We start from the raw sequence: 13,268 nt of genomic DNA, 5'->3' as shown, positions 1-13,268 counted from the left end.
CCGGGGCCCGTGGCCCGGTGGCGTGCGAGGGCTGGCGGGGGGCAGCGGCCGGCGGGCACCCCTGTTTCGAGCGCCAGGCCCGGTTCTCCCTCGGCCCCTCGCAGGGGGGGGGAGCCGGCAAGGCCGAGCGCTGGCCCTGCGTTCCCGGTTGAAGGGCTGAGTCGTTCTCCGCACCCCCCACCCACACCCGCCGCGAGGACCTCGCTCCTTTCTGCAGCAGTGACTCCCAACTTTGTGCCGTCTACAGGTTTCCCCAGCGCACCTCGTTTCCTCCGTGTGTTGGGTAAAATGCCCCCCAAGGCCAGCTCTGCCCTGACTCCCTCTCTTCCAGTAGGTCCGCTCCCAACATAGTACGCTGTGTTGCTTTGGTGGCTTTGTCACCGTGCCCTGCCTCATACTCTCCATCCCCACTGGCTTCCCCTGGTGACAGTATGCCACGTTCTTTTCTTACACTCCTCCCTGCATTAGTTTTCTCCTAGAAAAGCAGCTCTCTTTCCAAAGAAAGTGAATGAGCTAGGTTAGTATCATTTACCTTCGATACAGGCACGTTGCGGTTTATCTAATTTTTCATCCAGCGCCACGTCCTTGCACTCTGCACTGCGGAGAGAAGGCAATTTTAATTTCTTCCGTTTTGTATCTGGGTATTCGCTACTGCTCTTGTCTCTCTTACTTCCTCTTCACCTCACAGAAATGTTTACATCTTCTCTCAAGGACAGAAGCACTAAACCCGCAAGCTGCCTTAACTCCTGCGAAGCAGCGAGGCTGCTGCCAACCCGCTCCTCAGAGGCAAGGCTCACACCAGACGTCTCTGGAAAATTCTCACCGGCACAGCTCAAGACATTGCCGCTCCCAGCTGTCTCTCCCACCTCCGTGTCAGGCATGACTGAGAAGCTATTTCCAGCCCTTGCAGTTCACGTTTTCATCCATTAGCTTCTGAAGGTGAGGCTGAGATACTCTCTCAGGCTGTGAGCTGTGCCAGTTAGGTCTGGTCCCTTCCTACAGTCTCCCATCCCCGGTGTATGGATGAATATTGAGTTAGAGGCACCTTCACCCACTATGGCAAGCTCTGCTAGGGCTCGTTTGGCAGAACCTGCAGCTAGATAAATCGAATTGCACAGTAGAAATGATGCCAAGAAGATCACATTCTAATCACTCCAGGGATGTATAGCTGGAGTCCAAGCCCTTTCCTTTTCTGAGGGATTTTTTTGATCTTGGTGTTTTTATTAAAAGATTAACTTTTCCTTAGAATAATTACTGTTTATCAGTAACAGGATCTTTGCTTAGTCAAAAAAAAACCCATGCTGCTTTCTGCTCAAGAAGCTCAAGCAGGTGATAGCATATCAAAACATTTTCTGCAACAGATTAGCTGTATTTAACATCAGTAAGGGGTGCTCTTTAAAAAAAAAACAACAAACAAACCAACCCTGATAGTTAGGAAAACAAGTTAAGATTGAAAGGGCTACATTCCTAAGTTGATAATGAAATTAACGAAATTTAAATTTCTGAACTGAATCAAAAGGCTGTGGAGAATCCTCAGAAAAATCTGAAGGGCATTGACGCTCTGTGCATTTGACGGCGTAGGTGCTTATATTAAGGCATACTGCTTTTCCTAAGATCATAATTTTGTTGGCCAACACAATGTTAAATACTACAGTAAAAAGGATAGACTTTTAAGGAAAATTTGAGATAAACCTTTTAAAAGAGAATCTAATTAGCATGTTAGCAAATATGGTAAATATTCCAGTTATTTAGCAGTATAGAATAAAAGAGCTTATTTTCTGTTTTGATTGTTAAGAACATGCTTTCAGTTGTATCACGCGTGTACTCTAGGTTTCTTAAATCATCAGAACACCATTACATTTGCACAAATAATGTAGGCCTTTGCTCTGCATAATGTGATTCTCATTATGGATAATTATGTTTGATCAAGTGAAAGTTTGGGACTTTTCAGACCAAAGGTATTATTATGATTATGATGAAATCTATGTTAGAAATTATTTTCTAAGTCTGTTTTGAATCATAGCCCGTAATTTATAAGTAGATCAACTATACATCTGGGAAAGATGAACAAAAATCTGTAATTTCCTATCTTATTTTCTTGTAACCTTTTTTTTTTTTGAGGAAGTACGATTATTTTTTTAAAAGTTCTATCTTTTGAAAAGTGTCATGTACCCCAGTATTGGTCCCAAGGAACACATCAGGAGATTATCGAAACACAGTATGCTTTCATTACTGTTTCTTCCTTGGCCCTTCCTTGTCATGTAATATGAAAATAATTCTACGTAAATCAGTGCTCAAAAACATCTGTCACCGTGACAATTAAGGGAGCAGTGATGCTGCCAAAGTATGAAAATGAGCTGGGCAGCACCAGGACTATGTGACTGATTATGTCCTTACAGGGGCAGCAGCAGTCAGCAGGCAACGTGAAAATTATGGAGATGGTGAGTTTTGGTCATTCTGCTTCCACAGAATGATACTTTAAAAAAAAAAAAAAAAAAAGAGGTGCAGAATAGTCCTATACAAGCACACAGGACAGACATGGAAATATTGCTTATACACATTTCATATCACTGGTTAAGGTCATCATTGGACTCATAATTCATATTCCCCTTTCTGCATTTACTAAGAGTGCTCCCCAAAAGTCATGAGATTCTGCCTTAAAACAGACTATTCTAATTCGACCTTCCTTGGCAGCTCACTGTACTGTTACTGTCCCCCCAGATGCACAGTCTTACATCAAGGCAGCCGAACAGAGGAATGATGCAAGATTTAAAAAACATAGCTTGAGAACATCACAGTAGATGTACTGGATCTGATCAAACAATCAATTTAACCCAACATTTTGCCTCCAGCAGTGACCAAGAGCAGGCATTTGGAAACAGTATAATCAACAAAAAGTATTGCCGTTTATTGAAGCAAGTCATTATTCTGTCTTCTCCCTTCTCCATCATGTTCATGCCTATAGCTCTCCCATCACTCATCTTATTTTCAAGCTGAAGAGCCCTAGTTTTGTTTAATCTCATGTAAGATGAATGCCTTTCCATGCTGCTGATCCTTCTTGTTGTTCTTTATAATTTTTCAAATAATTCCATGTTCTTTTTTGGGAATGAATTAGCAGAACTGTCAGCATTATTCAGCATATGGGTATAGTATATACAATGACATAATGATTCTCAAAACTTTATTTGCCGTTTTGAAAAGTGCTGAGCACTATTCATACTGATTTCAAAAACTGTTTCCAAAGTGTTAGTAATTAATTGTTCTTTCACAGATAATTAGGATTATTTTCCCCCCAGTGTATTACTTTGCATTTTTCAGTCCCACCAGCTGTTTTACTGTGTGATTTGAAATAGGACCACACAAACTTTGTCACCTCTTTTCCCATGTCATCAGTGACAGCTTTGAACAACACAGGTCCAGAGCTGGTACTAAGAGCCCACTAGTAACCTCTCTCTCATGAAAGTTCACCACCAGCTCTACCTCTTTGTCTCCTCTTACCTTTCTGCTGCTTATTGATTCTGAATGGAGCCTGTTTTCTTACCCTATGAGAAATTAGTTTTGTAAGTATTTAATGTTTACAGTAACCCTGTTGTAAACATATCTGTTGTAACAGGTTTCTCCAGAGACAGGCATGTAGCAGCATGGGCCAAACCTGAAAAATGTAGGAGAACGTTACAAGGCCATTTGCTAGGTAATGGTCTTTTTTTTGTTTGTTTTTTTTTCTTTTTTCTGTTTTCCAGCATATATTAACTAAATATTCTCACTTTACTGGTATTTCTTGATAACCTGCACTGTTCTTGATTTGCACAATACTGTTGTCTTGAATTTTTGTTGCATTATATGTGCTTGTGAACAGGCACACATATGCACCACACATGCATTCACAGTTTTCTGTTGAGATCGTCCCCAGCTAAAAACCTTTAGAACTGCCACCGTGATTTGCAGATTTCACTGCTAGAAGATATTATCTTATCTATCTTCTTACATAGTCCGGGTCTTTGTTCTTCAACACGTTTTTATTTGACTTGTTGATTTAGTAGAGGCATGAGTTCCTGCCATGTGTGCCTGCATCCAATCCCTTTGCTTTAACGCTAGCAACTTATACCTGTGCAAAGTGCCAGAGATTTTCCTTACTGTCTCCCAAGCTGGACAGAAACTACAGTGCTGTGATTCAACCAGGAGTGTGCGTATGTGTCTTGTCTTACCCAGCCCCATCACGTATCTGTGCCATTGGCCTGCCGTGAGTCACTTCTCCACCTGGGTGTGCTGTACTATGCAACCCACAGTAGGGTTGTGACTCAACATGAAGTTGTAAAGCCACTTCATCCTAGGCTAAAACAGGTCTTTAAAAATATGTCTTCTCATGACTTAAAGATTTCAAGTGGTAAAGGATCTACTACATTCCTTATTCCTGTGGACTTTGGACAGAAAAAGTAAGATATCTTTTTCTCAGTAGAAGACAGGGCCTTTGGCTGCAATAGGAAATTAAAAACCACAGCAAGTCAACACTGCTACAGAAATCTGAGGGGAGTAAGCAATATTCAGAGAATATTGTTGCTAGAGATAGTCAAAAGAACAACTATATTGTTTGAGACAAGCCAATCAACCAGGAAAATGGCACTCTATTCTCTTATGAACTCCATATCCAAAGCATTTTCATAATTTTTGGTCCAATCATTAGTCTTACTTGGCCACTCTCTCTGTCTTAAGTCAGCAGTTGTTTCAAGGGAGAGATTTTTTTTACCAAAACAAAAAGCACAGTGATGCTGGGGAAAACTTCCCAATAATTTTCTTGTACAGCCGTGTTTTAAAATATGAATTGTATGGCCCCTTTGCTTTACTTTTCCTATAATGACCAAAAAAGCCCAAACCAAAACCAAAACAGAACAACAAAAAAAACCACTTTCTTTTTTTTCTCTCTTAGTGAGTTGAAAATGTAACCTAGCAAAACATAAGCATTTCTTTTAACATAAAAGCAAACATGACGGACCAGCCTCAGAACAAGAGAGACTACAAATACAAACACTGTGACTCCTGACAGTCTTGGCACTTGAATGTGCACTTCCATTGAGGTAAATGGAATGATTCACTGAGGCTGTTACTCCCCTGGGTCTGTCCAGGAGAGGGGACTTATTTCAGAAATGCCCTCAGAGCATCACACCCGTCTTGTTATCCACTAGGTGCTTTGAACAATGTAATGCTGCTTCTTCCTAAATTAAACACGTAAATCTTTACTACAGTTGAATAGAAAAGAGACAGAGTACTTAAAATCTTGATTTAAATCACTGAAATTACTTGCACTACACCTAATCCACAAGTAAACCTCTATATGGAATGACAGAAAGATGCTCTATAAGTACAGGCTAAAAGGCTGGGCCCATAATGTTAGTTAAATAGCACACACTATAAAAAGAACTATCAGATGACCCTAATCATGTGTCTGAGAGTAGTTACTTGAAAACTGTAAGACTGAACTCAAAATCTCCCTAAATATGCACAAAGTCAGAATTAGTAGAGGGTTTATTTTGAGCGCGGGTGATGCTTTTCTGCACAAGAGGATGTGAAGTAGAGGATGTGCAGTAAAGTCTTGAGGGAGCTGAGTATCAAAAAGTGTTTGGAGACAGTTTACAAAGAGAAAAGGGAATATATAATAAATATATAGCTGATATAGATATCAGCTGCAACAGCTGATTGTATTCAATGTGTTTTATGGTGTTCTTTGCTACAACAGCTGAATATTTGAGAGAGAGGAACATGAAGACTAACTACTTTCTCAGATTCCTGGTATCAAAAAAATCTCTTGTAGCAAGGGAACAGCAGTAGATCTCCTGATCTCCAGACAGCATGGTAACAGCTGAATCATCCAGTCCCTCTGTCCTCTTGTTTAGTATGCATCGTGAAAAAAAAAAAAATCACCTCCCCTTCTGCCTTTCCTTCTACATATATACATAGACATACTGACATTTTGGGGACTTTTTCAGAAAAATACTGGCTTTGCATAAAGATGTCAAATAATGGTAGCAGAGATGACAGTTACATTTATATAGAACTACTATTCACATTCACATCAAATACAGCTCTAGGTGTAATATCTGTATTTATTAGTTTCATATGAATTGCCTTCCTAAAGCTCAAGTATTTATAATGACTCATGACAGAAGTACATCAAACCTTTTCCTGAAGGAAATCTTATTGAAATGGAACTGTGGATTGACATTTGTCAGAATGCATTTACCTAACATATGAAATCTTGTCATGGCAAAAGTCATTACATTAAATTTTTTTTTTAGTGAAATGTCAAGACCTCCAGCTGGCCATACAAGCATGGTTCACAGAAGTTTAGAGTTGGCTAAAAAACATAAGAAAACTTTCTTTATCACTGGATTAATGACAGTTAATAATCATTTAATGCAAAAATCCCGTTTGTAAGCATTTTTAGGGATAAACCTGTAATTTTGCTAGTCTATATTCCAGGTTCTTAGCTCAAAAACTGTGTTTAAGGTGCATATTGGATCATTTGAATCTGATAATCTTTGCAATTACACTGAATTTATGCTATATTTTGCAGTCAAGTACAGGAGCATTTTATTGGTTCCTGCATATGGGGAAGTGTATTTTTAGGGTCAAATTTATATATAACCTGCCTTTTAAGAATTCTTTGGTTTCAAGATACAATGCCAGCTCTGAAATCCAAATGAGGCTCAAATTCGTAACTGATCAAACTTTATTAATCTCACTGGCACTGCAGCTACAAGTCTTTTGACCCTAAATAATTTGATTTCCTGCTGTTTGAAACTGCAACACAGAATGACGATCAGACTCCCAAAGCAGCTTCCCACCGAGCACTGCTAACAGTCTCACCTATTGACCAAATAGCCTAGGAGGATTTCTGTCATGGTGTAGAAGGTCAAACTGTATACTGATTTCAAATAGTAGACAAATATCTACCGGGGAAGTACTATGAGAACATCACATTAATTTACACTTTTAAACACACCATATGGTTTGATAACAAATGATGTGCCAGTTTTCTTCTTCATCTAACACCTAAGTTTTATGAATTTTCATGAATTTTTAATCTGCAAAGTTAATTGTAATTGTGAATCCCAAACTTCTGGGATAAGTCTTACCCTTTTAAACTTTTCTTTGAGGAAATTTTGTCCAAGCACCTCTGACGTGTTGGAGAAGCTTAGATTTAAAAACATAGTTAAGAAAATTACGTATAACCATCTTCTTGTTTGGTTCATAGTTATTCTATGTAATTGTGTTGTATGTATATAAATAATATTTGCTTCTCAAGGCATTGTGACATCATATTTTGAAGAACATATTATTTGTTCTCTGTCACATGAATAGCACAAATGAATCTCATTTCCCTTACTGAAGGAAGCACAAAAGCTGCCTTGCACATAGACAAGTGTTTTCTTTGTGAACTGTTACAGAAAATTCCCAATGCACTTCCTCTGAATCTGTCTTCCTTACGTAAGTTTAGACCACCTTCAACTTCCTTCCGCTATCAGGAACCAGCATATTACTCCATTTTATAAAGTTTATCTCCATTTTGAATTTAATGGAAGTTTATAAAATAATATTAGATGACATGAAAGTATACTTCTGATGGTGTGGAAATTTGGGGGGGGGGGGGGGAGGGGAAGGGCTGAGGATTCCAGACTTTATGTATTTCTGCTCTAAAAACCTTAAATAACTGTAATTACAGTGCTAACAGGAAACAGAAATGGGAGGGGTGGTTTTATTTTTTCTCTAGTCAATCAGTTGCATCATAGACTAAGCAAAGTCAGCATACCATGGAGGAACTTCCCAGCTACATAAACAAGGTGTGCATGTCCATCAGAGGGAAAAGGTATGTGTGGGCACAGGTACAGTATTTGGGATAAGATACAGCGAAAATATTAGCCATCTTCCTCAGGAGTGCATTCAGGACAGGTGGCGTCTTAAAATGGAAATAAAAAAACAGAATAGGGACTTGTTCTCAGTTATTTTATAGAATCACATAGCTGGAGCTGTGAGAGGACAGTTGACAGAAGTCCTCTGGATGGAGGAAAACTGGAGAAACAGACTCTAAAACAGAGGCAAGTGATCATTAGGTCAATCTGTGGATCAGTTCTGTCTAGTACTAAGGAGGCATGCAAAGCCAAAGACTCCAGCCAGCCAACTTTCCCTCTTTCCTCCTATTGAATTATTTCACTTGCCAGTGGAAGCAAAGGGGAAAAGAGATCTGATGGGAAAATGCAGTGAGAGCCTAACCTCTTGTTTTTTTCTTAGAAAGGTGGGTTGTGACCTTTCATGCTCTAATCCTTTAGAAGACTTTGCTTGACCTCAGCTGGCAATTTCTCAATGCACCTTTCAGAAGAAAGACTGACCATGATGCATGCTGTTTAAAATGGCTGATGTTGCACTAGGATGTACATCAGCCATGGAAAACTCTTTATCTGCAGACGCTAGAAAAGTAGGACTCCTGTGAACTGCACAGAGAACAATCTCCCTGAAAAGTCAGTGGGCATTTAAGAAATCATTGGGCAAAGTGCAGTGGCTAAGATTTTGGGTAGGAGTTGAAAGATCCCTAATTTTCAGTCAGGATTTTAAATTGTATTACCTGTGTATAAACCTTACATCAGTATTCATCTCACCAGACTTTAGCTACCTGAAAGTAAGGTGTCTATTTAAGTTGGTTACTTGACTGACTCTCCGCATGTACACATAGTTATGTCTCTGTAGTAAAGAAGAGCAATAAATACCTCGCCTTCCAAAAGGCACCACTATAGAGAGAGCTTCAATAAGTAGGTCAGAGAAGACAACTAGCTTTTAGATAGCTGAAGACACATGGGACAAATAATAGTTCTTTGGTCACAGCTATAAGCTGAGACGTAGCAACTAAAGTACCAAGGCTGTATTGTTGACCCCATTCTGTCAATTAACCAAAGATTCTCCAAGCAAACACACAAATTACCCTCAGTATTAACAGTTTATCACAATAAAAAATAGTCATCAATGAAGACTTGGTACATCAGTTAATTGGTTACTACAGATCAGAATGTTTCTGTTACAGAGGTGAACATAAGGTGGAAAGACTAGTATTTCACACCAGAAGAAACGCAGGCATTTTTTTGTTCACTTACTTTCTAAGGAATACACATCCTTTATTTCATTACTGGGAAATAGAGTTTGTATGCGTTCCCAAGCCAAAAACTGACTGCACAGGCTATTTTTCTCACAGGTCAGATGTGAGGAAACAGAGTCATTTCACTTCCTTCAAAATCTCTATATAAAGAGAAGAGGAAAATGGGACCAGACCTATTGTTCTTATGGTTTCCTGCCTCCTTTTTCACCATACTTCATTCGAAAAAGCAAGGGTCTGCCACTTTGAGTGCATCATCTCTATTTAGTGTATTTGGGTATCTAAGAATATATAAATGGCTCTTGCAGCACAGACAATATCAGAAAAGCCTTTATTTGATAAGAAGGTTGTACATCAAAGGTAGCTGCTGCCTCTCTTTTTCTTTCATATAAAACATAGTAGCTCCTCATTCAAACTGTTCTCTCTCTTTCAAGATAATAAGATCAAACTATACAAATAAATAACCTGCCCACAAAATCACAATAAACCATTTTTGCATTTCTTTTTCTCAGCTGTTTTTCCTAAGTCTTCAGTCATTTGAATGGCTGCAGTATGTTGATGAAATATAAACAAGAGAAAGGTATGAGTTATGAAGCACATTTGGCCCATTCTTGGCTACACTAGTCCCAGGCTTTTTGCCAGGGTTGCAGCAATTCTCATTGGAATGAACTGGGAAGTGCTACAAGAAGTTTCTGCTCTCTCTCAGTGACAAGATATAACTAGAGATGTGGTGAAGTGAGCATGAGCCCTCTGTACGCTCCCAGTAAACCCTGCTTTGCTGTCCGGTGCTATTTCTTCTATCTGTACAAGAATCTCCGCAAAGGAATTGCAGGCATCGTGCCCAAGGCTTGTCCTCTCTGTCTCTCAGACACCTATCAGTACAAGCACTACCCAGACATTTCTAAAAGCTGGCCATGAAGTAACCTACTAGTACATCTCTCTGGGTCAGGGGAGGAAGAGGAGGATGAGATAGCTTGCTGCCTTCTAGCACCTGTTCAAGCTAGGAGACGTAGGCTGCCACCATACCAGGGAACAGCAGTGCTTGGGTTCCTGCAGAGAATCAGTGTTGCCTTTTATCACAACCATTGTTTGATCTGTTGGGGAGTACAGAAGAGATACCAATTTGGAACACAACAAGGGCACACACAAGTTAACAGTTACAAGAAAAAATGTGTGGCTAGCAAAAGATGCTATTGTCTCTCTGTATGTATGCTCATATATTCATTCTATCCTGCCAGTTTCTAATATGCTCATTTTATGATTAATTTAAAGAACTGTAAGATCTGAACCTTTTTCTAGAAGGAACAAGGAGAAATAAAGTACTTGGCAATGATTCCACTTAAATTCAGAGAGACGTAGCACTATGTAGGCTTAGCCCCAATTCTACCAAATATAGTCCCTGTAAAATGACTGGAACAGAACATGATGTTTCAAAATAAAGAAATGTAATTTCTTCAGAACATTTGAATGTGTGTTAATTAAGTATATTTCCACTCTGCTTAAATAATAGGTTTAGTTCAAATAACAATGACTGATTTTACATTACAGGGCTGTCATTAGCATTTGCTAACTGAGTCAAGTTTAGCAGGAAGTTATGATGGTAAGAGCTTTGCTTCAGGAATTATTTATACACTAACAGGAAAACTGCATCTTTCTTCCTTGACATCTCGAGTCTCTTAATGCAAACAGAAGAAGTTTCAGTTCTGTGTATGTTGTATATATCTTATTGTCAAACTCAAAAAAAATTTTTTTTGTGAATAGGAATGGTAATGCAATGAAAATGCTGCCATGTTTCAAAATCAATTTCTGCTCCCAAGTACATTAATGTAAATGCAAAGTTACACTTCTCAATGTGATTGAATTATTCTAGTTTTTACAACAATATACGTAAGTTGGGGACATGGAGGTGAGGTCAATGACCTAAGAGTAAGTGGGGTTTTGGCTGTGGGGGTCAGAGCCACCTGCGACCCAGCTGCCGGAGGGGCAGCAACAGCCAGGGCCCACCTCGTCCCATGGGAGCTGCCTTCACCTGAGGCTCTGCCACAGCGCCTGGCCGGAGCTGCAGCCCCACCACATCGCAGCCCTGCCTGTCCCTGGCCATGGGACACATGTCCAGACCTCCCAGCCCTGCCCGGTGCCCTGGCTGGGGGTGGTGGGATGGGACTTCTGTGGGCAAGATGGCCACTGCCTGTCTTGTCATCACCCTTGGCTCCCAGCTTCCCTTGCTGATCCCTGACAATAAATGTGGATAAAGAGATGTAACTGCAAATAGATCTTCAAAATAACTCAAGACGTTTGGAAGAAAAAAAAAAAGAAAAGAAAAAGACAGGACAGAAAAAAATAACATAAAAATTAGAAAGTGTGAAGAAATTAGTCTGTAAAACACATTAGAGCAAAGCTATATATAGAGACCTTTAATTATTAGGCTCCTTCCTACAGCCACCACAGATGGAGCATGCAGCGTTCTTAATATCCCTCCCATACCTGACTCAAACAACAGAGAAATAGCGTAACAGTGTTGTTTTTAACAAAAGAAGCAGATTTGAAAGCACACTGGGGTGTTTCTGATCTAGAGGACTTTAAGAAAAAGAAATAAACCAGATTATTGCTATCTTAAACAAATACAAGACACAGAGGGAGTTTTACATTTTATTTATCTTAACATATCAAGAGCAGCCCACATGGCCATGGAAAAAAAGGAAGGGATTAAAATCCTTGGGAAACTGATCTTAATGGAGCACAGCTAAAAGAACAGGCTGAGTTAAAGTCTGACCAAGAGGCAGAATCACACTGTGAAATAACAAACTGGTGAATCCAGAATAGAGAAGGTACCAAAGCACAAGGAAAAAGCGAGCTGGAGTACAAATCCCAAGACTACCAATATTGTGGAGGATTGTATTGCTGGTGTGAGGAAGAAATATGTAGAAAAAAAGCTTAAATGGGGGAATTAAAATCCTTAGTAACTGATTATAACTGAACACTGTTAAGGAAAAAAATAGTAAGATGGAAAATAAAATATAAGTGAAATGGAAAAGGAAAGACACATTTATACACACAGCTAAAAGCTGAGCGTAGGAAAAGGAAGGAGGGGTGAGTATGTGTGTAACATTGGAGAAAGGTGTGAAATTTTGCTTTCAGGACTTCTTCCCACTTCATAACCAATTTCTGACAAATTCAGTAATGTGCCAGAAGTTTCCTGAAGTAGCCATTAACAACCCTTCCAGATGGAGATCATTATTCAATGGAATAATGATCCACTAGGAAGGGATAACATCCTCTTCCATCAGCAAGTAGCAGTGCACTTCCACATTCAGGGAGCAAGAGGAAAGAATAAGTAGTACGAGAACAATGAGAACTGCACAAGAATCCAGGGAGACGGGAGCTAAGTAAATAAAAGTAGTGAAGGAGGTATAAGACTGTTTTCAGACTAGCTGGGGCTTCAGTAATGTAAATTTTAGGGCTTCAAAACAAAGAAAGATATTAAGGGACCACAAAGGTAACCCAAATCATTAAAAAAAATAATTTGAATATAACCTTATCATACTTCAAGGCAGTTGTCAATATATAAATAATTTTATGATAAATTATCTATGTCAGATAGTGCCAAATATTACAAAGAAAAGTTAAACTATCTTACCCCTCCTGACTCTACAAAATTATAGAGAATATATTTGTAAAAGAGGATGTAGACACTGTCGTGAATAATCTCGAAATAAATAAGGCAGCAAGACCAGATGGATTTATAGTTAAAATGTTGAAAGGCTCTAAAAGGAGTTTTAATTTCTTTAACAAGAGACTTACTTGATAGTATCATGCAAGCAGGAGGCATCCTCTCCTTTTGGAAGAAACAAGGATAGTTTTAAACTTGAAAGAGAAGAGGGATTTGACCAGGCTTTTGAGGTGCCCAGGTAAATATGAAAAGTCACCCTCTCTTCAATTCATTCTCTAAAGGAATCCCTCTCTGGAACCTACCAAACACATATAGTTGTGCTGGGGTGAGGGTAGATGCCCCCCACCTTCTGATATACAGAGATGAAATCTCATGTAGAAATCTGCCAAAATCATAAAGGAGTAAACGTTTCTCCTTTCCAGTATTTTCCACTTTGATTTTTTTAATCAAAAAAGTTTTCCT

The sequence above is a fragment of the Charadrius vociferus genome, unplaced genomic scaffold (assembly GCF_000708025.1).
Source record: "Charadrius vociferus isolate BGI_N301 unplaced genomic scaffold, ASM70802v2 scaffold13, whole genome shotgun sequence".
Taxonomy (NCBI): Eukaryota; Metazoa; Chordata; class Aves; order Charadriiformes; family Charadriidae; genus Charadrius; species Charadrius vociferus.
This window is presented reverse-complemented; position numbering follows the sequence as displayed.